This window comes from Neovison vison, chromosome 2 (assembly GCF_020171115.1).
Source record: "Neovison vison isolate M4711 chromosome 2, ASM_NN_V1, whole genome shotgun sequence".
NCBI lineage: Eukaryota > Metazoa > Chordata > Mammalia > Carnivora > Mustelidae > Neogale > Neogale vison.
In genome coordinates this window covers 6,867,995-6,893,472 of record NC_058092.1, presented here as the reverse complement: position 1 = coordinate 6,893,472, position 25,478 = coordinate 6,867,995, and the positions used below count along the sequence as shown (strand labels likewise).

The following is a 25,478-nucleotide window of genomic DNA, read 5'->3' as shown; positions in this document are numbered from 1 at the left end:
AGCCAGGAGAAACATATGCATTCAATTAGTCATATTTTCATGGAAGTTCATAGTAACATTTAACAATACATAAAAAGCAAGTTTCCAAAGATAGGCATATAGAAGGCTTTCTGGGGGACTTGGGGGAGGATACCCCTTCAAGGAAACAGTGGTTCCCTTGGGGGTGGTTAGGGGACGGTGGGTTATGCCAAGTTGGGGGGCAAACTTTCAACAGTAAGTGGGCATTTCTTAATAAATAAAAAAGTATGAGGGTTAAAAATTATTAAAAGACATCTGCTAAACAAGAATCAAGATACTGTTGGGGCCTCTGGGTGGCTCAGTCAGTTAAGTATATGACTCTTGGTTTTGACTCGGGTCATGATCTCTGGGTCATGCGATCGAGCCCTGCATCAGGCTCCAAGCTCTGCGCGGAGTCTGCTTAGGATTCTCCCTCTCCCTCTGTCCCTTCCCCTGTGCCCACATTCTCTCTCTCCCTCTCTCAAACAAACAAATACATCTTTTAAAAAGAGAGAGAGAATCAAGATACTGCAAATAGGTAAACAGATGTACAGAAGAAACTCCAATCCCCCAACAGAGGTCTACACAATCCATGTTTTTTTACTATGTTCCAGAGTTCTGGGGTTCCACAGAAGCAACCCCAAGATCTTCAGAGGGTGGCGGAAATGGGACAGGATGCTGAGTGGACATCCTAAGCCAGTCTCTTCCTGGACCACAGGGCACTCCGTTTTTTTCAACTCTATAGGTCAAAATTCTGTTTTAATATCTTGAGCTTTTTAAAGAGAGCCACACTAACAAAGAAGTTCAGAAAGTACTGATGAAGATCTAGAGAAAATGAAGTTGGGGTGGGGGCAGGGGCGGGGGAAGCTTCCAAGGATGCCCCCAGGCTGTAAGCCTGGGCTCCTTTCCATCAGAAATGACAGGAGCTGCTCAAGCATGCGGACAGCAAAGCTAATGCTTGGCCAGTATCAGTCTCTGGCCTCAGTTTCTTCATTTGCACCAAGAACGGACTGCATCCATCTCCCAGTGAACATCCAGGGAGTTCTAACGAGCACTGCCTTACTGATACAGTGACTGCCAGCTCTCTGGAAAGACAGAATGTCCCTACCTAAGAAGTCTTTGAGAAGCAATGCCAAGTTGTAAGAATTCACTCGATTCCCTTTGGATGGAAGTTTTCATTTTTCTCTCCCCAAAAAGGCCAGCCTAACTCTACCATGACTGAAGCAAGTCAAATAGCTTGGTAATGAGCCCCAGGGTTCCTGGGAGCAGAGCCTCCCCCCATCCCTTCACAGGCAGCAGTATCCCTCCCCTGGGGAGCGGGCCCAGGTCTAGTTCATTTCCCTTTGTTTTGGCTCATAGCATGCATCTGGGTCATTCCCTTCCTCTGCGTGATCTAGTCCTAGATCAGTAGTCAGAGAGCATCTCCTTTGGCTGGATGGTCAGGGAGGATGGAGTCTGTTCAAATTCTTAAGCTGTCTTTTCTTCTTTTCCACATACCTGTCTCCTTCACCCAACCTACCTCTCTGGAATGGTCCAAGAAAGACCAGCAGCAAAGGCCCCTCTGGCTGGCAGATCAAACAGGCTTTGGAATCAGTGAGCAGCATTCCGTCCCTGCCTCACTCTGAGCTCCTGATCTGTTGGGGGGGGGGGAGAATGAATGAATGAATAAATGAATGAAATTTTTAAAGGAGAAAGTCTTCCCCAAACTTCTATGCATTCCTTCACAGGACTTTAGCTCAAAAATAACTGTTTCACTTAGGCTTTCATTTTGCAAACCAGTCACATTCTGCTTGATGGGCCCTTCTCACCACCCGGGTCACTGCCACCCCAGCTCCTTTGGTGGCACAGAAGCAAAGCGGAGCATTTCATGACACAGGGATATATAGGTATAACCTCAGATCATTCTTAGTTATTCGTTGGTTTTGTTTGGTTTTTTGAAGGCAAAGTATATGGTCTGTGTCAAGCCTGGGTTCAAGTTCCATTCAAGGGATAGGAAAAGCAGATTCCTGGACTTGAGTTCCCCATTTAAGTACTAAATTGCATCATACAGACAGATTCATCCCTGCTTTCAGGAGAGGGAAAAGGGCGGGTGTGTGGAGAGAAAGGCCTCCCACTACTGCATCCCTGGAGTTTCTTTCCCCCCACTGCCCGCCACTCCTGTAAATAATCTGACCCCAGAGACAGGAAGACACCTGAGCTCCGGAAGCCCAGCAGGCTGGATGCTACGAGTAAGATCCGCCCCTTTCTCCAAACCACAGGCCCCCGGCACAGCTACCTCCACGGCGGGAGCCCACTGGGCAAGGCTGAGTAGGGCTCTTGAGCAGCAGGGAAGCCTAAATTATTTGCTTCGCCATAAGTAAAAAGCCCACTGCTGGGAAGCCGTTGGAAAAGGTGTCCCTTCCAAGAATACAGTTCCCAGGGACCGGGCTGGAATTCTCGCTGCCGAGAGCCGAATCCCAGGCAGGATACCCGAGGGACCCTGCTGCCGGAGCCCAGGAACGGGCTTGGATGGTCTCTTCACCCAGCATTCAGGGGAGGAGAGCAAGGGAAATGAGAGGTCAGCGCCAGGAGCTGCGGAAGAACAACTTCCACTGCTGACCAACGGAGTTATTAACAAGAGGACAAACCCAGCAGTTCGGTTACGGGGAAAGGAGACACGATTATAGAGAAAACACTTTCAAAACGAGCAAAGACAAAGCAGAAAACATGATGGAGCCGAGAGAAGGAAGAGTTAGGGAAAGCAAGAAGGAATTAGTCCTCAGGAATTCAGGTCAGGAAACAGGGAGCTGGGGCAGAATTCACAAGAGGGCGGCCGAGGAGGAGGCTCTTCCCGGAGGAAGGTGCGTCTTCAGCTCTGGCCCTCCTGCCGCCCAGAACCTCGGGATCTAGGTCGGCCGCCCTCTAGCCCTCTGGGTTCAAGGGCAAAGCTTGGGAGGCAACGCCAGGAACCCACACAGCGCAGGATGCTCCGTCCCGAATCGGGGACAGGGGGAGGGGAGGATGCGCGCGGCAACTGCTGGGTCCCTGACAAGTAAACAGCCTGCCCTGAACAGGCGCGTCCACGTCCGGAGCCCGGCTGAGGGCCCGGCTCATCCCATCAAGGGCGGCAGCGGGACACCCCGGATCCCCGCCCCCCGGAGGCACAAAAGGGACGCACGGAGATCGGGAGAGCATGAACCAGCCCACACCCGGGAGCCACAACGCGAGCGCGGCCCCCTGCCTCGGCCTCCCCTGCAGCGTCCGGTCCGCCCCGGGACGCGCGCGCCTCCCCCAGCCCCCACGCCCCTGGACCCCGACCGCCCCAGGCGGACAAAGCCGGGCGCTGGGCGGGGCGGGTGTGCGCAGGGGGGCACTGGGACCCCGCAGACGCCCGCACAGGTGGGCTCCGTACCGGGTGTCGGTGCCGGGGGCGGGGCCCGATCTCCCGGGAGACGGTTGCCCCGGGGACGCGGCGGGCGGGTCCCGGAGCTACGCGAGCCTCCCGGCGGCGGCGCCGAGCCCGCGGGGGCCTGAGGGCAGGCCCGCGGCGCGGAGCCGGCAAGCGGGACAGCAGCGGAGGGGCGCGGCCCGGGGCGGGGCCCGGACAGCGGGCCGGCGCGGGCGGGGTCAGGGGCGGGGCGCCGGTCGTGGGGGCGGGGCCAGGGCGGGGCCGGGGCCCGCCGCGCCACGGGCACCGTCGGCAAATTCTCGCGGCCCCAGCCAGGCGGAGTGTCTGAGAGCCCGCGACCGCGGGGAGCGCGGCAGACGCCGCTGCAACTCCTCCCCGACCCCCGCTGCTCCCGTCCGCCCGGCAGGTGGGGCGTGCGCCTGCAGCCGCGAGCGCCCCGGCCACCGCGGGACCCCGGGCGGCGTGCGCACGCTGGCCCTGGCCCCCCTCCCAGCTGGTAACTGGAGAACTGAAAGTGCCATTTGCAAAGGGAGCGGGGGCTGGTGGTCCGCCAAACCAATCTACCCGCCCGGGTCCCCAGGGAGTCACCAGAACCGACGGGGCACCGGACCTCCGTCACTGATCTGGAGCCCAGGTCACCCGCGTCACTGGCCATCCCGGGGTCTGGGCTCCCATCCGGTGTGCGAGCTGTTCCCCAGCCGCTGGGCCTGCCTTTCCATCGGGGTTCCCCTTACAGGTCGGATTCATTAGGTAAATGGGTCTGCCGGGGGCCTTCGCTCCTACATCCATCCATGACAATGAACCACGTTCGCGCTGGCGGACGTTGGTGCAGTAAGCCCCCACCCTGCGCCTCGCACAGCGCTCCAGGGAATCCGCGCATCCCCCTGCGAGGTGGGTGCTGTTCCCCCACCCCCACCCCGGGCTATACATGACAAACCCGAAGCTCCAAGGGCAAGCGGTTGACCCTCACATGCACACAGGTCGCACGCAGCGTCAGGGCCAGCTTCGGAACCACCTTGGTTTGATACGGGACCGCGGTGCTTCTTGCCCCGCAGTGTCCCGTGTCCCTCAGAATGTTCTTTGGGCTCCACAGCTCTAGACTTCAAGCTCCGCCACGGTGGAGCACAAGAGGAGAAAGAGTACGAGTGCAGAATCAGCCCTGGCGTCCCAGCAGGTGCGGCGGACCCGGGGTGGACTGAAGTGGTCTGAGACCACTCTGGTAGTCGTCTCCGCCTACACCAAGTGTTCCAGGCCAGGCGCCCGGGGCGGGGCCATCCATTTGAGCCCCCAGAGCCTCCCTCCGTATCCGCCTGCCGCCCCCACCCCATCGCCCTGTGCCCCCAGGGGAGAAAAGGAGAAAAACAGCCCTAAGCCCCAGGAATTGTGAAGAAGCCAGAGATGAGAGGACTGGGCCGTGGGGGGGAGTCCCGCCACCCTCGGTGACTTTTGTGTCCCCCACCAGCACCCATCAACCTTGTCAGGACGGGTCCAGCATCCCTGACATCTCAGGGCAGGAGGAGGAAACCCCCCTCCGCATCCCAACCCGATGCCACATACATTCAGAAAGACAAACACTCCCATACTCGTTCACACATACACACTCCACACTCAGGCATGCGCCAAGTCACTCCCTCACATGCGCCCAGGCACACATGGATGCACGTTCACGAGGACACACACACACCCCCACACACAATTATGTAAACTGACACACGATGACAGACACAGAGACCACACACACACACACACACACACACACACACAGCACACATTCACACACCGAACCTCCCCCAGCCACCCACATGGCCGGGGTGGAGTATGAGGATGAGACAGAAGCCACCAGAAGTCACAGCCGGATCTTACTTAGGCTGGCTGAGCCGGGAGTTCTCTCTGACCGCCATCCTGACTGGGGGTCGGTAGCATCCCCCCAAAACCCCCAGCCAGGAAAGGATAATGACCCCATGCCACCAAGCCGGGGGAGAGATTCAACGTGGGCAGACAGTCTTCCGGGTTCCACTCCCCCATCCTCACTGTGTGTGCCCTTCTCCGTCGGGACCCAGTCCCGCAGACTTCCCTTTCTTTCCGGCATGGAAAGCAGAGTGCAAAGGCAAGGTCCTCATCAGCAGTGGAACCCAATGACATGATTTTAAGCTGGGAGCGTCAGGTACTGGTTCCTCTGAAACCCAGAGGAAAAGCCAGCATTCTTTGAAATGGCAGAAGCCACCGAAGTCATCCTGCCCGTATGAGAACAACAGACTGAAATTGCACTAACAAATCCAGAAAGACACATCACACAGTAATTTGGGAGAATGAGGTGAATTAAGACAGGTGAGTTGGGGGGTGGTGGTGGCTGGGTGGCTCAGTGGGTTAAAGCCTCTGCCCTGGGCTCAGGTCATGATCTCAGGGTCCTGGGATCGAGCCCCACATCAGGCTCTCTGCTCAGTGGGGAGCCTGTTTCCCCCTCTTTCTCTGCCTGCCTCTCTGCTTACTTGTGATCTCTGTCAAATAAATAAATAAAATCTTTAAAAAAAAAAAAAAAGGTGAGTGGAACATCTGGAACAGTGCCTGGTGTATACAGTAATTGCTCAAAATGCGCTTGCTCTCACAGATGGGAAATACGCAAAGAGGCGGACTGGTATGCTCATTGGGGCAGAAACACCCAAGTGTCCCGGATTCCTGCCTCATTCAGGGCTCAGGTATGTTAAATCCTTTCTGAGATACAGATGAGGGTCTAAATTAAAAAAGAGTTTGGTGCCTAAATAGGTCTCACCACTCTTCAGAAATCAGAGTAAACAGAGAAATTAGATTCCCACCTTCCTACTTGCTACAGCCAAAAAGATTGGACCCTCTTTTTGTGAGTTTCCAAGCACAAGGCAGAAAACCAGATGAACCTCTGCTCCTACCCATGAAACCCCTTGCTAAGATCAACAAGTTCCAGAAGAGAGAAGCTTCTCGGCTCCATCAGGCCCTCCTCCTCCTCTCTCCCGACACCTCCAGGTAAGCTCACGGTGAGGAAATGTCAGCTTCTCCCCACTGCCCACCAATATCCCAACCACCAACCTTCCTAGAATTCCAGTGGCCTCTTCCTGTTCACGTGGGGCGCCCCACATTGTAGGGGCTTAGACCATGTCATCCCGAAGCATGCCACTTTGGCATACTGATCGTTTTGAATTAAAGGTATTGGATAAATAGCCTCGCAGGAAGGACACTCTGAACTTCCTTTGTCCCCAGTAGGACAGCAGGAGATAAATCGCATCTGTGAAAGGTACGCCTCCCCCTACAGGGCGGGGGTGGGGTGGGAGGGTGAGCAGGACAGAAGGCATCCTTATCGCCAGATGGGGAATTTAGGGCCAAGAAGGCCACGAAAACAAACCTTCTTACTTCACCAGTTTACTACCCCAAGCCCAAACCCCTGTTTTGTCAATCCTTCGTACATTTATTGTTTCTCTGTCTAAAAAGTATAAAGCTTCCTGCTTTGGTGACATCTTTGAATCTCCTATTTTTGTGGGGCTCCTGTCCTTTAGTAATTTAATTTGTTTTTATCCTGTTAACCTTTTATCTTTGGGTGGATGGGGGGAGGGTTCTGGGCCAAGAATCTAGAATTATTCCTCCTGCCCTACAGGATTTTTAGGGGCGAGCAGATGAGATGTGGAGCAGAGTGGAGAACGCGAATGCTACAGTCAGTAAAAGGCAACTAACAAGAAAAAAAAAAAAAACAGCTAAATGTTTTTAATTCTTTTAGGAAAAACAGGAGGACTCTGGAAAATAATCCTCCTCAAAGGGGAGAGATAGTTTCCCTGGTTCTTCATATAATCCCCTCATGGCTTTGTCCCCTTGATCTTTTACTCTCCAGGCGCTCAGACGAGGGAGTCTACTTACAGGAATGTCTGGCCCCTGCTTTCCTGCCATCTTCAGATATTTCCATTAATCTTTGAGATTCTCACCCCCCATTAATTCAAAAAGTGGCTCATCTGTAGTTAAAAAGCAAAGTTAATTAGAATCTGGAGCTTCTTTCTTTTTTTTGCTTTGGCCAATTCCCCAAGCTTAGACCAAATGTCTGCCTTAATTGAGGCTTTCTGAGTTTGTGACCCAGGGTGGGGAGGGGAGCAGCAGAGGGAAAAAACGATGCTGGTGTCCACAGTGCTCCATCTTTCTAGTGTATACCAAAAGCACTCAATGCTTGCAGGGACTCTCTGGCCAAAGGTAGGAGCATGAGCCCTGGCATTAGATCTGGGTTTGGAAGAGTTTTCTAACCACTCCAGAGCTGTTTCCTCATCTGTAAAAGCAGGTGACTGCACACAGTGCCCAGCTCAGCCAGCGAGGGCAAATATCGACAGGACAGCCTCTGGGGGGTGTGGGGGGCTCCTAGCCGGACCTCGAAGCCAAGCATCCCACAACTCGATGCGTTCTGCCACCGTTTCCTGGACTCTGAGGTCTCTCCAGTTCCAGAACGGGATCTTCTTGGGAAGATGCCACGTCTTAGACTTCTTTGTATTTTTTATAGAAGGAAAGCTATTCCTTGTTTGTGGAGAAGATCAACTGTGACTCTGTCCAGGGAGAAATTAGGGGAAGGGGATAAATAGGACCAATAGGGCATTCACTGTGTGAGTCACACATCGAAGCTCCTGGAAGATACCCCGGGGACTCAGGAAATAATCTGGCTGCTCCAGGCTGCTCCAGGCTGCTCCGAGCGAGGTTTCTAAAGCTTTTAAATGTGTTTGAGCCTAAAACTGCTTCTCACAACAGATTCCCACTACCTCGGGGTACGAGGCTCAGTTTTTTTAATGCATGATATCTGCCCCTCTTACCAAGACCTGATCCCGCCCCTCGAGACAGTCTCATGGGCCATCTGGGAAAGAAGGTGTCTCCAGCGACTTCTGAGATGGTGTGACCCCAGGCCACGGTGGGAAGTATCAGACCCACTGGGACGGGTCCTGGGGACGGTTCTAGTCCACATCCTTCTTGACCACACCAACGAAAGGCAATCCCAAAGCTGGCTCATCCATGTGATAGAAAATGCACACAGAATTGACAAATTCCTGGAAAATCATCCGTAAAATGATTCTGTGTGAAGCGGATGATCAGGAGGCCCCAAGTGCAGTGTGTGTCGTAATGCCGGGCTCCGCTCCCTGGTTACACACACAGCGGGGAAAGGTGCAGGAGGACGGAGACGAGCGCGGAACGAGGGAACTCACAGCCGTCCAGGGTCGTTCAGAGGTGGCCTGGCGGGGCCTTCACGAGCAGGCGCTGGGCATGACAGCAGAACTGCTGTGTGTGACCAGAAGAATCGGGCAGAGTGATGGCGCATCACCTTCAAGATGAGGTTCACAGGGGACGCCTGGGTGGCTCAGTTGGTTAAGCGGCTGCCTTAGGCTCAGGTCACGATCCCAGCGTCCTGGGATTGAGTCCCACATCAGGCTCCTTGCTCGGCAGGAAGCCTGCTTCTCCCTCTGCCTCTGCCTGCCACTCTGTCTGCCTGTGCTCGCTCTCTCTCTCTCTCTCTCTGACAAATATGACAAATAAATAAATAAAATCTTTTTTTTTTTTTTTTTTTAAATTAGGTTCACAGGGGGCGCCTGGGTGGCTCAGTGGGTTATAAGCCTCTGCCTTTGGCTCAGGTCATGATCTCAGGGTCCTGGGATCGAGCCCCACATCAGGCTCTCTGCTCAGTGGGGAGCCTGCTTCTCCCTCTTTCTGCCTGTCTCTCTGCCTACTTGCAGTCCCTCTCTCTCTCTCTTTCTCTGTCAAATAAATAAATAAAATCTTAAAACAAACAAAAAAAAAGATTAGGTTCACAGAAACTGAGGGCTTTGGCCTCTCAACTCCCTCAACCTTGTCTCTCTCAACACTATGAGTTAAGCCAGCCACCATGCTGGAAGGACACTCAAACTGCCTTGGGAAGAAGCCCTGACAGCAGGACATCCCTGAGACCTGCCAACAACCAGCTCCAGACACCTGCAGCCCCGGCCCCTGCCAGATTCTGGACCCGTAGCAACAGCCCGATGGTAATCAGTGTTTGTTGTTTAAGCTGCCCAGTGTTGGCACCATTTGTTACCCAGCAGGAGATGACGAATACACCATCCACGGCTGCGTGTTCCTTGCCGCGTGGCCCAGCACCTGCTCCGGTACAGCAGATGCCCCATCAGGACTTGGACGGAGCAAACGATCGGTACAAACAAGCCCTCTACTGTAACTGTATGAGTCAGACGTGTTTCTGAAGAAGAGGCCACAGGCTGAGTGAAAGAAACTGGCCACAAAAGACCACATCCTGTGTGATTTCATTTACTCAAAATGTCCAGAATAGTCAAGTCCATAGAGACAGAAAGTAGCTTCCTGGTCGCCGAGGGCTGGGAAGACCGAGGAGAAGCGGGGAGAGACTGCGAACGGGTATGGGGTTTCTTTGCGGAGTGAGAAGGCCGTTCTAAAACCGATTCTGGTGATGGTTGCACAACTCTGTGAACAGAGGAAAGCCACGGAACTGCGTGCATGAAGCGACATATAAAGCTTGTTTTATTAAAAAAGGAGGAGGAGCTCAGGCTCCCGTCCCAAGGACGGGGCAGCACCTAGGGAGGCCAGCCACCAGCGAGGCTGCGGAAAGAAGTAGAGGGCTCTCCCTCTGCCTGGGGCCAAGGCCATGGTGCGAAGCACAGCGAACCTCGGGTGCCGTGGTGTGGGATGCTCGGCGCCAGCACCCTGAAACTTGGCAAAAGGAAGTTTGCGGGTTGACCTTCCAGGGAGACCCCGCCTGGAGCCTAACATGCTGAGCCTGGACATGGCCCTGACTTCCCATCCTCCACAGAGGACGCCCCCCAACCCCTGATGTGCACCCACCTCTCCCGGGCCCTTCCACCTGCCAAGCCTAGGGAGGACCACAAAACCACAGGCGGCAACTGTCCCAAAGGTCAGCTGGCCCCGTAAGTGAGCTGACCTTACAGCAGAGAGTCACTAAATGATTCGGGTCGGGACGCCTGGGTGGCTCAGTTGGTTGGACGACTGCCGTCGGCTCAGGTCATGATCCCGGAGTCCCGGGATCGAGTCCCACATCAGGCTCCCAGCTCCATGGGGAGTCTGCTTCGCTCTCTGACCTTCTCCTCGCTCATGCTCTCTCTCACTGTCTATCTCTCAAATAAATAAATAAATAAAATATTTTAAAAAAATAAAAATAAAAAAAAATAAATGATTCGGGTCACTCGGTCCTTGCTGAATGTTCTCCCAAAGGAGCAGCGAATTTAAGACAACAGAAAGGATTTAAACAGCGTAGAGTAAACTTGTACATGGCACTTAAGAGGTGGTCAAGGCTGAAAGCAGAAGCAGCTTCAAAGCAAACTTTTTTTTTCTTAGAGAGCAGTAAGGGCGGGTAGGAAAAGGGAGAGAGAGAATCTGAAGCAGGTTCCATGCCCTGCGTGGAGCTGTATGTGGGGCTCAATCTCAGGACCCAGAGATTATGACCTGAGCTGAAATCCAGAGTCGGATGCTTTAACTGACTGAGCCACCCAGGTGCCCCTCAAAGCAGACTTTGAACAAGTTGTCAAACATATTTTAAGTTGGAATCTTTTGTCCCTCCCTGACCTGTGACATTGCTTTTGGAGACAGCATCCCATAATGCAGAGAAGCCAGTGGTTGGACCCAAACAGTCCTTCGGTGCACCCTAATGAGGCTGGGATGAACTTGGTGGGACACCCAGGAACCCCCTGACATTATTCTGTAGAAGACATTCTCTGCGGGAGAGGTCCGTGTCTTTAGCAGATTTTCAAAAGGATTTAAGACCTGAAAAACATGAGGAACCACTGGGTGGTGGGAGTTTTCTAGGATAGGCAGATGATGGGTTTCTTTCCCTTTGGCAAATCTGTATTTTACAGACTTTTCTTAAGAAGCTTGCACTGACCCTATACAATTAAAAATATACAGCATACATGCATACACACATTTATAAAACCTAACACGTATATTAAAAATATCCACGGGAGGGGGGTGGGAGGTTGGGGTACCAGGTGGTGGGGATTATAGAGGGCACGGCTTGCATGGAGCACTGGGTGTGGTGAAAAAATAATGAATACTGTTTTTCTGAAAATAAATAAATTGGAAAAATAAAAAATAAAAAATAAAGACACTTGCTCCCGCCAAAAAAAAAAATATCCACGGGCAAGATCCCAGCCTATAATTCCCAGAAGATCTACACTGCCCCAAAATCAAGACCCCCAATTAATTAGTATCTTTTAAAACTGCAAATTCCACTTCCCTTTCCTGTCCCGACCCCCTAAGCTAATCACACTCACACACACACACAGACACTCACTCTCACTCTCTCTCTCTCTCTCACACACACACACACATGGTGGCAGCAGAGATGGGTCCCCTTCTCGAGGGTCTCAGCTAAGTGGCAGTTTACCCCCTTCTCCTGGGGTCTGACTCTGCAGCTGGCCGTCTACCCAGGCACTCAACACTCCAGTTCTCCATCCGGCCATGGGCTTTCATGTCTTTCTCCCCTCCTGTTCTTGCGAGACCCCAGATCTGCAGACTATTCATTTTGGGGATGACACAGAGGGCTCCGAACACCCCCATCATCCATCACTGGGTCGGTCTCTCCTTGGCAAGTCCCCTTGTGTCACCTCCTTCCCCTCCCACAGCAGGTGTCCAGGCCCCTTCTGCCCCGGGAGCTTCTGGGATACATTCAGACTCCGTCCAGCCTTGCGCGGTTTATCTGGGCAGAGCCCATCACCAGGCTCCTGCCATCAGCCGGCAAAGCATAGGTGCCTTCTGTCTCTCTTCTCATTGATTTGTCACGCCAAGACCCGAAGGCAGGCTCTGTTTTGTAAAGGAGGAAAGCGGGGCTCAAGGAGGTTACGGCTGTACAACTCCTGAATGAGAGGCAGATTCGGACCCAGGCTGACCCCGGAGGCTGCTGTCACTGCCGGGCCACACGCGTCTCCTGGGTCAGTGCAAAGGGACTGGACTGGGGCCACTGGCTGCAGAGACACCTGAGCCTGCTGCTCTGTTTGTCCACCAGCTTGAGGACTCTTGGACCGACTTCCTGCAGAAGGTTCAAGAGCTGGGCAAGGAGGGGGTTGAGATTTCAGATGCCAGGCCCTGCTTCCTCGGGACAGAGGCGGAGAATGGGCACCACCCTGGGCAGAGGGGGCGGGCGGGGTTCAGAAGCCACACCCTCCTGACCTCCCTCACTGTAGAGGACCAGGGCCCAGGAGGCGGCCAGCACTCCCAGAGACACAGGACCAGAAAGAACAGGGAAAGCGGCTTGGAGCCCAAGAAAAGTCCTCGGAGTGGAGGGGACGGGTGAGAATGCGCAGGGAAGCCCCCCTGCATAGCCACGGACTCCCGGAGGCCCCGCCCCTCCTCCTGCCTGGCGGCCAGATGCCACCGCCCCAACCAAGTGCTCGGTCCCAAACGCAGCCACCTTTGGAGACGTCCGGCACAGGGGTGAGGAACGGGTCCTGCCACTTCCTAGCTGGGCAAGACCAAAGTAAGTTGCTAAGTGTTTCTGTGCCTCAGTTTCCCCTTCTGTTGCTAAGTGTTTCTGTGCCTCGGTTTCCCCTTCTATAAAGCAGTGATCACAACAGTACTTACAAGAATAAATCAGCATTTTCAAAGTGCCCACAACACCGCCTAGCACAGAGCTGGTGCTAAGGGGTTTCTTGCCATCATCGTCATCGGACAAAGAAAGAGGCCAGTTAGCAAAAGGTGGCGATTCTGAGCTGGGTGTTGGGGAAACTCCAAAGTGTGAATGCTCGCTGATGGGCTCCACAGAAAAAGAAGCTGGGGGGCGCCTGGGTGGCTCAGTGGGTTAAAGCCTCTGGTCATGGTCTCAGGGTCCTGGGATCGAGCCCTGCAACAGGCTCTCTGCTCAGTGGGGAGGCAGCTTCCTCCTCTCTCCCTGCCTGCCTTTCTCCCTACTTGTGGTCTCTGTCTGTCAAATAAATAAATACAATCTTTTTAAAAAAAAAGAAAAAGAAACGGAAACTGCTTCCCCTCTGGAGCTGGTGGTGCCCTGGTCCCTGCTCTGCAGTTCTTCCCATCCTCCGTCTCACCCGACCTCTCCTCAGCAGACTTAGGGGGGAATGTGCTCCCCACTCCTCCCCCTGCCGAGGGCCTGAGCCTGCCGACCACTGGGGCCAGCAGGCTCCTCCTGGGGGCCCCGGTCCCTGCACACTAACAAGGATTGTCTGGGCTCGGTTGGGCCCACGGAAGCTCACGACCCTTGTTCACCTTAGTAATTACATGACACGGAAGAGGAAAAGCAGATGAAATATGGGTGTGTAAAGAAAGAGCCGTTTCCATGACAACGAAGCAGAATGCTTTAGAAACCCAATGAAGAGAAGTCACAAAAACAAACTTTCCATTGCAGCAGAATGGCCAAGGCACGAAAGACTGTGGGGAAGGAGCAGAGTTCACAGGGACTGTCCCCTGCAGGGGGCCTTCTGCAGCAGCGACAGCCAGCTCAGGCTGAAGCCCTTGGCCTTAGATCTGTGCATCAGTGAACCAACGGACATGTGTGCATTTTTGGTCAAAATGTCTGGATTTAAGGGATAACATTTTATTTTATTTCTTTTTTTTTTTTTTTTTAAAGATTTTATTTATTTATTTGACAGAGCGAGATCACAAGCAGGCAGAGAGGCAGGCAGAGAGAGAGGAGGAAGCAGGCTCCCTGCTGAGCAGAGAGCCCGATGCGGGGCTCGATCCCAGGACCCTGAGATCATGACCTGAGCCGAAGGCAGCGGCTTAACCCACTGAGCCACCCAGGCGCCCCTATTTTATTTCTTTTTTAGGTACATTCTATGCCCAAGGTGGGGCTTGAACTCATAACCCCAAGATCAAGACCTGAGCCGAGACTGAGTCAGAGGTTTAACCGATGAAGCCTCCCAGGCGCCCCTCGATTTGAAGGGAAGCATTTTAATATTCTCTACACCAACCAGAGTTTCGGCGACTCAACCAGTGAATCACATAGGGAAACGGGGCTCCTATGAAACCGTGCGTGTCTGGTCACGACAGCAGCCCTCACGCTGCTTTGCCCCGATCCACGCTTTCTTTCTTTTTTTTTTTTAATGGATTTTTTTTTTTTTAAGGATTTTGTTTTATTTATTTATTTTATTTATGGTGGGAGACGCTGTCCTGGGAGTAGTGGAAGCCACAGAAAAAAACACATTTTCCCAGAGCATCCATGTGACTCAATGTTTAGGGGGAGCGCAGCCTCCTAGTAAAATAAACACGGGCTTATCGTGGAATCAAATGTAAAATTCACGTTTGTGTTAAAACTGGAAGCTTCAAAGCAAGGTCGTGGCTAGAGTGGGCTGCTGGAGGCCAAGTGCGCACATCCCCATCCTCTCTAGGAGCAGCGTCGTCGGCCATGCGGGCCAAGGTCACCACCAGCCGCCAGACTTTCCCCCAACCACTTTCCCACACACCTGCAACACAGAAGGCCCTGGGATGGCTGCCTCCGGGGCACCTCACCCGTTTGGTTGCCCCCATGTCGCTGCTGCCGCTTAATGACCCAGCGGACCCAAGGTCCAACTGCCAAGGTCACTGGATGGCAGACTGCACAGGCCAGCTGCTCTCGCCTGCCCGTCCAGGCCAGGTGGGCTAGTCCAAGGGCTGCTCCTGCCACCCCCTCCCTGTGGGAAGGAAGAAAGGACCTGAAAAGATCTCATCCCATCAGCCTTCTGCTCTTGTTCCCCAAGCTCCTTTAGACCCTGAAGGGTTAGAAAAAGCTGGAAAAATGGGCGCCTGGGTGGCTCAGACGCTAAGCATCTGCCTTCAGCTCAGGTCATGATCCCAGGGTCCTAGGATCGAGACCCGCATCGGGCTCCCTGCTCCAAGGGAAGCCTGCTTCTCCCTCTCCCACTCCCCCTGCCTGTATTCGCTCTCTCGCTCTGTCACATAAATAAAATGAAAGGAAGGAAGGAAGGAAGGAAGGAAAAAAGAAAGAAAGAGCGAGCCGGAAAAAATAAACTTTGGGCTTTGATACATCTGAGAGGAGCAGGCTGGTAACAAAGGACAAAGCCATTCCAACCCTTACCTATAAGATGCTGGTTGGTATTTGGCGTCACACGCTGTGTGCCTTTCCCTATGGGTCAGCCCCGGGAGGGTCAAATAAAATGAGGGGTGGATAGACTTTCCAACACAGCCAATTCCAACAATCTCCGACAGAGACCCCCGTCATTTAAAACCCACTCGCTCCCATAACAGGGGCTGCAAGGTTTCATCCATCCAATGGCAAAAAGAGCGATTTCTGGAGAGCCCATGACTTGGGACAGATTTTTCCTTATTTGTAATCTTCGCGATAATCCAGTAAAAGTAGTACTTGTTCCCAATTTTCAGAAAAAAAAAAAACAAAAAAAAAAACCAAAAACCTGGAGGCTCAGAGAGAGAGCAAGTAACTTGCAAGGTCATCCACATGTTAAGGTCAAAGTCAAGACCTGGACATGGAATTCTAAAGTTCTGGCTTTTGACACGAACATTAAGCTTCCCTTCCACTCATTCTTGAAACACTGTGCCTTGTGCTGTGCTTCCCAGCGGATATATGGAGCCACACATGTCTCAAGGAACGACCACATCGTCAATGTGCTGCTGCATTTAATTTCAAAAAAGACCACAACTCAGCAGGGCTTTCCAAAAGACAGCAGATGGGCCGTAGTACTCAACTATTCACCACACCACACAACAGGGAAGGAAGATCCAGGACCAAATGATGCCGGCCCCGCACCCAGAAGCACCCGAAACAGGAGGTACGGTCTTGCTTGTCCTCCCCATGGCTCTGAACACAGAGACAGGTGACGGGGAAAGCTGAGGGTTTTCGTTGTCTTTCCCCCTACAAGAAAACTTCTTGAGAGAAGGTTATTTGAGGGGCGCCTGGGTGGCTAGTGGGTTAAAGCCTCTGCCTTCGGCTTAGGTCGTGATCTCAGGATCCTGGGATTGAGCCCCGCATCCATCGGGCTCTCCGCTCAGTGGGGAGCCTGCTTCCTCCTCTCTCTCTCTCTGCCTGCCTCTCTGCCTACTTGTGATCTCTGTCTGTCAAATAAATAAATAAATACATAAATAAAACTTAAAAAGAAAGAAAGAAAGAAAGAAAAGGTTATTTGAGACCCAGATCCCGGTTTTGTAAACTTCGTTCTCAGACGCAGGTGGGCAGCAGAGAACGCCCGCACTGGGTGCGCCCCAGCTCCACCTGATGGGCTGGCATCCCCTTCACCTGGGGCTCCCCGAGGTCTGTCTACTGGAGAGGAGAGTGGCCCCCACCTTCCTCTAAGGGGCTGTAAAAGCAGGCTGGTGCCCAAGCCCAGGGGTCCTGCCTTTGAAGTGCCTCCCTCAGTTTCCCAAACTGTTTTAAGAAGCCTCTGGATGTCAGCAGTGAACAGCCACCAAGATGAGCTCTGGACCCGACCATTTAGCCAGTCTTGATCGCCATTTACGCACCACAGAGGCTGCAGGACCGCAGGGGGACAGGGTCCCGGAGAAACAGCCCTGCGGGGACTCGGGATTCTGGGCTGTCTCGTCACACCTCTTCTCATCTCCCAGGAGGCAGGCGTCACCCCGCACAGGCTCGTCTGTTTGCTCGTCCCACCCAAATCCAGCCAGACACCCAAGGACACTGTCCCCTTCACCAGAGGGTGGCTGTCAGCTTCCTTCTGGGAACACCTGCGTTTTTAGAGCAGGAAACCGATCCCTGGGCTTAACCTAAACCCCTCCAGCGTAAGTGTGTACCGTCCCGTCTCCGCTAGTTGAAACAAGATGAATCTTGAGGGTGAAAAGAGACTTATTAACTTAAATTAGAATAATGCTAAGGACAGTAACAGCCAGTATTTCCTGTCAACTACGTGCTAGCTAATGTTCATCATCCCCTTTATCTCCTTTAATCCTCGAGACAACCCTACGATGAATAGGTCGCACTAACTTCATTTTACAGAAGAGGACACGGAGGATCAGAGAAGGTAAGGAACCTACTCAAGGTCACACAGCTGGCAAGCGGGGAAGCCACGGTTTTGAGTCTGAGTCCATCCGATTCCAGAGCGCAAGGCTTTAACCACGGCATTTCACCGCAGCAAGCCTCCTGTTATACACACAGCCAGAGCCAAAAAGAAAGCTATTTAACCTCATTAGCAATTAAAAAAAAAAAACACACACACACAGTGAAGATGATTATCTTTGGGGCCTCTGAGTAAAACATTTTTTCCCAATATTATTCAATATTAGTGAGCGCGTCGTGAAGCTTACGTATCACTGGGATTTTTTTTTCCCCCCTGGTCTAGTCTTTCTTGCAAAACCACTTAGCAGGAAGAGCCATCAAAATTTTCAATGCCTTTGATGCATCTTTTTTTCCAAACTTTGTTTATTTGAGAGCGGCATGCGAGTGTGCGCACGAATGGAAGGGCCAGAGGGAGACGGACACAGACCCTCCAGGGGACTCTCCTGCTCACTGGGCCACCCTACGTGGGGCTCTAGTCCACGAGCCCGAGATCATGATCTGGGGTGAAACCAAGAGTCAGACACGTAACCGAGTCACCCAGGTGCTCCTGATGGAGTAATTCTCGTATATGGAAAATGTCCATGACAATATTTTGAGAATTTTGTGTGCACGTGTGCGTGTGTGCATGTGTGTCTGTGTGTCTGCAAGCGACATAAATGCCCCACAATAGAGGATGCTTGATAAGACAATGGCGTCCCTTAGGACACTTACAATGCCACTGGGAAGGATGGCTTGGTTACAAAGCAAAGTGGAAAAATGCCCACGAGCCAACATTAAGAGAAGAGAGCCGACTTAAGGAGCACACGTCAAACAATCAAGCATAAAATTACCAACCATTTATTGGATCCCGCAATTCCCCCTCTGGGCATGTACCCAAAAGAATTCAAAGCAAGGACCTGAACAGATACTTGCATGCCTGTGTTCACAGCAGGATCATTCCTAGTAGCCAAAAGACACAAGCAACCCAAGTGTCCGTGGACAGATGAATGGAGAGACAAAACGTGGCCTCTATGCCCCGTGGAAACTTACGCTGTCTTAAAGAGGAAGCACATTTCGACAGAGGCCACGACAGGGATGGACCTCAGGATGTTACTAAGCGAAGTGAAATTAAACAGTCACAAAAGGACAGACGTGGGACGATTCCACGAGGAAGGTACGAAAGCAGTCGCATTCCGAGAGACAAAGTCGAACGGCGGCCGCAGGCCGGGGGTGGGAGAGGAAGGGAAAAACGGCGCCTTACTGTACGTCGGGGATGAGTTTCGATTTTGCAAGATGAAGTTCTAGAGGTGGCCGTGCAGGTTGCGTGACAGTGTGACCATGCCAAACGTCACCAAACTGTACACGGTCAGGAGGGCAAAGGTTTTCGTGTATATTTGACAACTGAGACACAAAAACTAATATAAAAACCCGCATGCTTACGGGGGTCCAACAGCACTGAAAGTGCACCCCTCCCCAAATGGGAGCGATCGTCCAGTTGGCCACGGCTGCGTTGGGACAGCAGGATCACGACACTCCCCGGGCCACCCGCTATACCCCACTTCCTTACAGGGATTGTGGGTTTCGCCGCGGCACTAAAAACGTGACAACACACGGACTCTTAGGGGCGGATGGCATTACTGAGCCCCGTTACCGCCTGGGGATTGGGAGGCCCAGCAGGGCTAAGTGATTTGCCACAGGTCCCTCAGCAGATAAAAAGAGGTTGAGATTAAAACTGAGTCCGGTGGGCTCCAAAGATAATGCTTCTGCTGGCAGGGATCCCTTGGTCACCTCTGCGCCCCACCCCACCCCACCAGACTTAAGTGACTTTTCAAAGTTTCAATAACAGGGCTATGACCTTGCTTCCCTGTTGATAAGAAAAGACTTCTCCCAGATTTCACAACCAAAGCAAAGAATGGCTAGGCACACACCCCTCCCCTCCTGCCCTGGAGGGTGGAGGACCTAAGGAAGGGGAAAAGGAGGCAGGAGAGTGTCCCTGCCCTCCAGAGAGCCCTGGAGCACTCCTTAATTACACCCCCAGGTCCAGGGAGCTCCGGATCCCTCTCAGTACCACCAGCCTCAACCCGCAGCAGACAGAGCCCCAAAACCCAGCCCTGCCCCCACCTCACCCAGTTAGGGGAGCGGGGAGGCTGCTCAACAGAGGAAGCTCCAAAATGAGAAGTGCTGTGTGGCCCCAAACAGAGGGTAGGAGGAGCCCTGGCTGGAAGAAGCCTTGAACTGCAAAGGAGCTGTTTCTGAAGGAAAGGGGGAAGGTCAGGCGGAAGACCTGAGGACTGCCTGGAGGCGGGGGCAAGTCTCTGCAGGTGCAGAACTCACCTTTCCGGCAGCTCCTTCAAACTTGGGAATTGTCTTTTCTGCTCTTGGGACCCTTGCCTTTGGAAGAGCCCACTACTAAGGCTCACAAAGCTGGAGATCAGAGAGGAAGGGTAGAGACCGGGAAGCTGTAGCTCAGGGCCCTGTCGCAGGGGACAGCTGGTTCCCTGCAAAGAGAACTGTGTTCAGCACCTTCCCAGGAGAGACACACGTGCTCCCGTCCACTTGCTGAGGGCTGAATGGTGGCCCCAAAAGGATGTGTCTGTGTCTCAACCCTCGGAACCTGGGCTTATTTGGGAAAATTATTACCCAGAGAAAAGATGGCCACACGTGTATAATGTAGTTAAGGATGGGCCCTCAACCCAATAACCAGTGTCCTTTAAGAGCCAGCAGAAAGACACAGACACCGAGAAAAAGGCCAAATGAAGTGGGAGCGGAAAGCGGGGAGCGTGGCCACAAGCCACAGACCCACAGCCAGAGCCACCTCCAGCTGGGAGAGGAAGGAAGGAAGGATTCTTCCCTAGGACCCTGGAGGGGGTAAGACCTTGTTGACACCTTGACTCAGAACTTCCAAGCTCCAGAGCGGTGAGAGAATTCATTTTTGCTGCTTGAAGCCACAAAATCTGTGGTAATTTGTTACACTGGCCCCAGGAAACACAGCATCATTCCAGGACAGAAACATGACCCAGGCCCCTTGCTCCCTCTCTGTGGCTGCCCTTATCCTCGTACCCTGCCCCCCACCGCACCAGCAACCACCACTCACTCTGCTGGCATTTTCTCTAAGTGGAAAGCATTTTCCCCAAGGTGAAGTGCAACAGAAGCTAACCAGAACGCCACTTTAGAAATGCTACTCCCATTCATCAGATCACTCTTGGCCCGGAAAGTAGGCGCCATTGAGAAGCACCCATTTCTAGGAGAAGTCCTAACCATCCCTTATCAAGGGGGCCACTGAAGGAACGGGGTGGGGGGGTCTCACAGCCCAGGGCAGCTGAAAACTTCACTGCACCAACCTCGGGCCCCAAGGACTGTGCTGGCCCATAGGGAGGGCAGAGTGGGGCCCTATTTTGGTAGGACCCACAGAAAGTCACCATGCGTGTCTGCAAGGAAGGAGTGGCGAGGGAGGTTCCTGGGTTTTTATTTTTTTATTTTTTTTCCATCTCGAAACTGGCAGCATTTCTGATATGATTGCGGGGAATTTCCACCAACCGAATGAAAGACAAGTCAGTTTGGGCCTTAGCTGCAAGGAGAGAGGAGGGGTTTTGCAACCCTCGTCATGTATGAAACACTGGCCGCGGCACAGAGAAGAAGGTCCCCCCTCCCTTCCGGACAAGTCAGGCTCCTGTCATCCCGCAGCTGGTGGTCAATGGCTACATACCTCGGCCATCAGACAGAGCAGTAGCCCTGCCCAGCATACGGACCTCCCCCATCAGACACTGAAGCACCCGCCCGGCCCAATCCTCCTGGAGCGCTTCCCCTCTGGACCTGCCCCTCCAACAGCTTTGCTGGGAAACATGTTTGTCCCCTCGGGAGCGGCTGAAAGAGCTTTTCTAAGGTCCCACGGTAAAGAAACATTTGGTGGGGCCCCACACCCCATCACCAGACCCGCAGAAGCAGCTGGCTTCTGGGAGGGAGGAGACTGCTCTCTAAACAAAAATCGGTTTTGAAAAATAAGCCAGCCAAAGGGGAATTGCTTCATGAGTTGCACATTCACTTCTCCCTTTAACTGTGCGATTGAAAAAAAAACAAGGTGAAGCCGGAAGTGACCCCTCACACCCCCAGTCACATCTCCATGAATTCCCTGGACACAGCAGTGCTGGGACACAGCTAACCAGGCCCCAGGCTGGTCGCTAGTGATGTGTGGATTGCCTGAGTCTTGTAAGCCCCCTAACACCCTCCCAGGGGGCTGGGACCCTCCCGGCCTGCCTGCCTCATTCCCAGGAGAGGCCCTGTGAGGGGATCTCGATAAACACTAGTTAGATGTAAGAAAGCCAGAGAAAAGTCCTGGTGTAAGGCAACCATCCCCCCCGCCAGGAGCACCTCTGGGACACCTGTCCTAATTCCAGAAACATCCCCATCTGCAGAGTGGCCAGCACTGTTTCTAAACGCGGGCAGAGGAGGTGGGGGGCAGTGGGGCTCAGAAAGAGGTAAGCTCCGATGTCTTAGAACATTGATGTCTTAGATGAACTCCAGTGTCTTAGAACTGGCTGGCTGGGTTTCAACGGCCCTGCCCCCGGCCCCCCCACCCCAGGGTCTTCCGCTACCTGGAGGAGTTTGTGAAAGCAGCCAAGAACCACGGGTGGATAGAATCCCCAAGTAAAGAAATCAAACCACAGCAGGGCGTGGAAACGCTAAAGGGGTAGCAAATACCTCCTCTAGAGAGCGTAAGAGAAAGTTCTATTCCCATCTCTGTGTACTTGGTGACAGCCTCCTCCATCAGAGGATTCTTCATGTCCACTTAATCGCAGCAGGCAAACCTGGTGGTTAACAGCAGGGGCCCGCTTTGACAGGGATTAACAAGGTGGGTCCCTTAAAGGCTGCATCTCTGAAAGGGTCCCTGTCCCTACACCAAGACAACTGTCAGGAAATGTTCTTAATCTGCAAGCCGCAGCACAGACAGAGGTTGGAATGGTCCTGGGGTCCTACATCAGCTACTGGCAAACTGCGCGGGTTCGCAAGTTAACTTTTCTGGGCCTTAGTTTCCCTCCCCTGGAAAATGGAGACGACATCATTCAGTCCTATGACTGCTTCACTGCAAACGTGTATGTAAAAAGGATCGACTCTTTGGGAGTGGGGTGGAAAGGGTCCCAAAGGTACCATTCACTGCGCCAGAACACCAAGGCACTGCCAGGCGCCCCAGCACCGTCCTCTCCCCTGGAAGTGAGCAGTGGCATGTAACCTCGGTTTCAAGGCCCCTTTGGAGCGGCAAACTTTCCCCTCGAAGACCCTGAAAGAGGACCCTTCCCCCCCACCCCCCCACACTCCCACTCCCCACACACCGACGGCACACCTGCTCCGCAACCCAGCGACTGTGCGGCACATCCCTGCGGTGGCGCGCAACGGGGCTTCGTGCAGGAGCCGGGGTACGGCCGTCCCACTGGATAGTCTGTAGGGATTCGAGACCTTCGCTCTCTCCTTCCAGGGGGTCTTAACCAAGTAACAGCTTACTCGTACATTCGAGAGCTTCCCAGCGCTCCATATGCAAACTGGGCAGATCCGAAGGGTGCAGCGAGACCACCTGGTATGTGGACCGCCGGCCTGGGCCGCTCCGGGCGCGCGACCCGAGGCCTGGAATTCCACTCCACCCTCGTCCCCCCCGGGAGCGCTCTTTTCGGGGCCTCCCATCTCCTTGCTCTCTTTGCTGGGTCTCTGGACCCCCATCTCCCCACCCCGGCAGAGCACCGCCCGCTACGTGCTCCCGCATCCTGGTCCCCGCCAAAGGTCTCCCCGGTCCTCGTCTCTTAGATTTCAAGGAAGGTGAAGAGAAGGAAGCCTAAATAAAAACAGGAAACCCGATTTAAAAAAAAAGAAGCCTCATTCTGGCTGAATTACGGGTAAGAGTATTAAAAAAGAGAGGGGGGAAAAGTCCGGAAATGCAAAGCTGGAGACGGTTTTGCCGCCGTAACCCGGGCTCAGCCGCAGATCCGGGGGCTGGTCTCCGTCGGCGGCTGCAGTAAACACGCGGCAAGCGGCGCCCTTGCCAGAGGCCGGGGGCCCCCAGGCGCGCCGGGCGGGGCAGGAGCGGGGCGCCCGGCCGGCTGGACTCCGGCTGCTCCCGAGCCCGGTCGTAGCTCGCCGACGCCGGGGAGGGCGCGCGCCCCTCTCCCCGCGCCGGGGCAGGAGCACCGGGCGGCACCGCTGGTGGGAGCGCGGCCAGAGCGCCTCCTCCGCCGGCTGCCAGAGCTCGGGGCAGGGCGCACGCGGCCGAGCGCTGCCGGGCTCCATGCCCCGCGGCTGGCAGCGCAGCCGGGCCGCCGCCGCCGCCGCGCCCGAAACCTCCCCGTCGGGCCCCGCAGGGCGCACTGTAGCGGCGCAGGGGAGCCCTGCGCGCCCAGGTCCCGGCGGCCACCCCGGGGGGACGCCCCTTGCCGGGCTCTCTCCAGACGCGGGAGGTGCACCCCGCCAGAGCGCACCGCTTGTGCGCACCGGGAGAGGCCGGTCCCCGAAGCTCCGGATCCCCGTGCTCTCCCCCACCTCCCCAGACGCAGCCAGAGGCGAGCGCTTACCGGTCCGGCGCGGCTGGCAGGGGCTGGGCGGCTCGGCCCGGCGGGCGCTAGGAGCACCGGCTCTGGGCGCGAGTGAGCCTCGAGGGCGGGAGGCGGGGCGCGCTGGGGGCGCCCCGCCTGCTGACAGCCCGCACACTCCACTTCCCACTTTGTTTCCTTTTCACTTGCAAAAGGAAAAACAACAGGTCCTCCTGCCGCCGTCTGCTCCACCGCCCCTCCCCGCCGCGTCCTCTCCGCTTCCCGGATCCTCACCGCGTCGGCGGCTGGAGGGGCACCGTCCCAGGTGTCTCTAGAACCTGCTTCTTGCCCTTCTTCAAAACAAGTTTTCTTTTTATACAAAGGAAAACAACCAAATAAAGATCCTAAAGCCCATAAACCCCCACGCCTTCCACATTCACACACCAGGAATTTCCACAGCGGTCAGAGAAAGGGGGGGGGGGAGGGCGGCAGAGGGAGGCGGTGGCTGCAGCCCTGGGCCCCTGGGGAGAACCCCCAGCGCCAACAGCCCCCAGCGTCCAGGTAGCTGGGCGCGACCGAGGGCATGCGAGGCCCCCGGAGACCAAGCGGAGCGCAAAGTCCCATGCGCTCAGCCCTGGAGGGAAGCTGTGGCCTCCAGGCTTGGGCGAGTCAGGAGCAGGGAAGGGCGCGTGGGAGTAGCCGGGTTACAGCAGTGGCTTCAAATCCTTCTAGGGTGTGATGGCGGGAGAGTCAGCCACTTGCTTAGACAGTGACTTAAGTGCCCTCGCAATAGATCTGGGAGGTAAAGCACTTGTGCGGTCCCCTTGGAGATAGGAGGAACCTGAAACATGGAAGAGGCTCTTTCTACCCAAAGAATGCCCTGGCCTCTGAGGACCAGCGCAGGCCCAGCCCTGGCTGCAGCAAAGGGACCAGCAGAGACTTCCGTGTCCAGCCAGGAAAGGGGAGAGCTTTGAGGCAAGACCCGATGGTTACTAAATGCTTCCGCTGTTCTAAGATCTAGGCTGCAGACTCTGAATTCTCAGCCGGAACCAGTGGAGGAGTCAGGAGGGACCATGTTGTCCCTTTAGGCAAGAATGCTGGGTCTGTCCCCAGGAGTATACCCTAACATCCTTCCCAACAAACACCCCAGGCTCACAGCCTCACTCCTACCCCAGGCCCAGCTCACTGGTCCTTGGCAGAGGCCTCTAGCCTGCTCCAGGGAGGTCCCACCAAGAGCCAGAAGAGAAATGGGCACATCAGAGAGAAAATCGGATGGCAGGGTAAGCAGCAGCCCGGAGGTTTCCAAACACCTGTCCTGGCCCTGCTTTTGCTAGTTTGCAATTTAAACAATTTCCTCCCTTGGCTTTCAGAGTTTGGTGTAAGAAGTCGGAGGATGAGGAATGCTTTTTGCCTCATTCAAAAGAACTCTTCATTGAATATTTGCTGACAGCCATTCACGTCCCGCTTTGTCACATGCAAAACAGAGACCCAAGGCGTGCCAAATGCTCAGATGTGCTCCATGCATTTGTATCTCTGATCCCTACAACAGTCTCCCAAGGGAGATCTTAGCCCCATTTTACAGATTAGAAAACCTGGGCTCGGGAAGATGTAATCATTTGGGGGCCAA

At 54.3% G+C, this 25,478-nt stretch overlaps 1 protein-coding gene across 3 annotated transcripts in view; it reads right to left on the bottom strand.

Annotated features, from left to right (window-relative positions):
- The window catches only part of PIK3CD (phosphatidylinositol-4,5-bisphosphate 3-kinase catalytic subunit delta), a 51,309-nt gene extending 27,354 nt beyond the window's left edge, over positions 1-23,955 (bottom strand). For 2 of the 3 annotated variants that reach the window (XM_044237112.1, XM_044237114.1), the window contains exons 1-2: positions 3,389-3,483; positions 1,517-1,631 (exon numbers count right to left, since the gene is read on the bottom strand). The gene's annotated coding sequence lies outside the window, so the exon portion shown is untranslated. Of the gene's footprint in view, positions 1-1,516; positions 1,632-3,388; positions 3,484-23,893 lie in introns of those variants that run through there. The other variant, XM_044237113.1, reaches the window with a different exon arrangement.
- Positions 23,956-25,478: the final 1,523 nt, after the last annotated feature.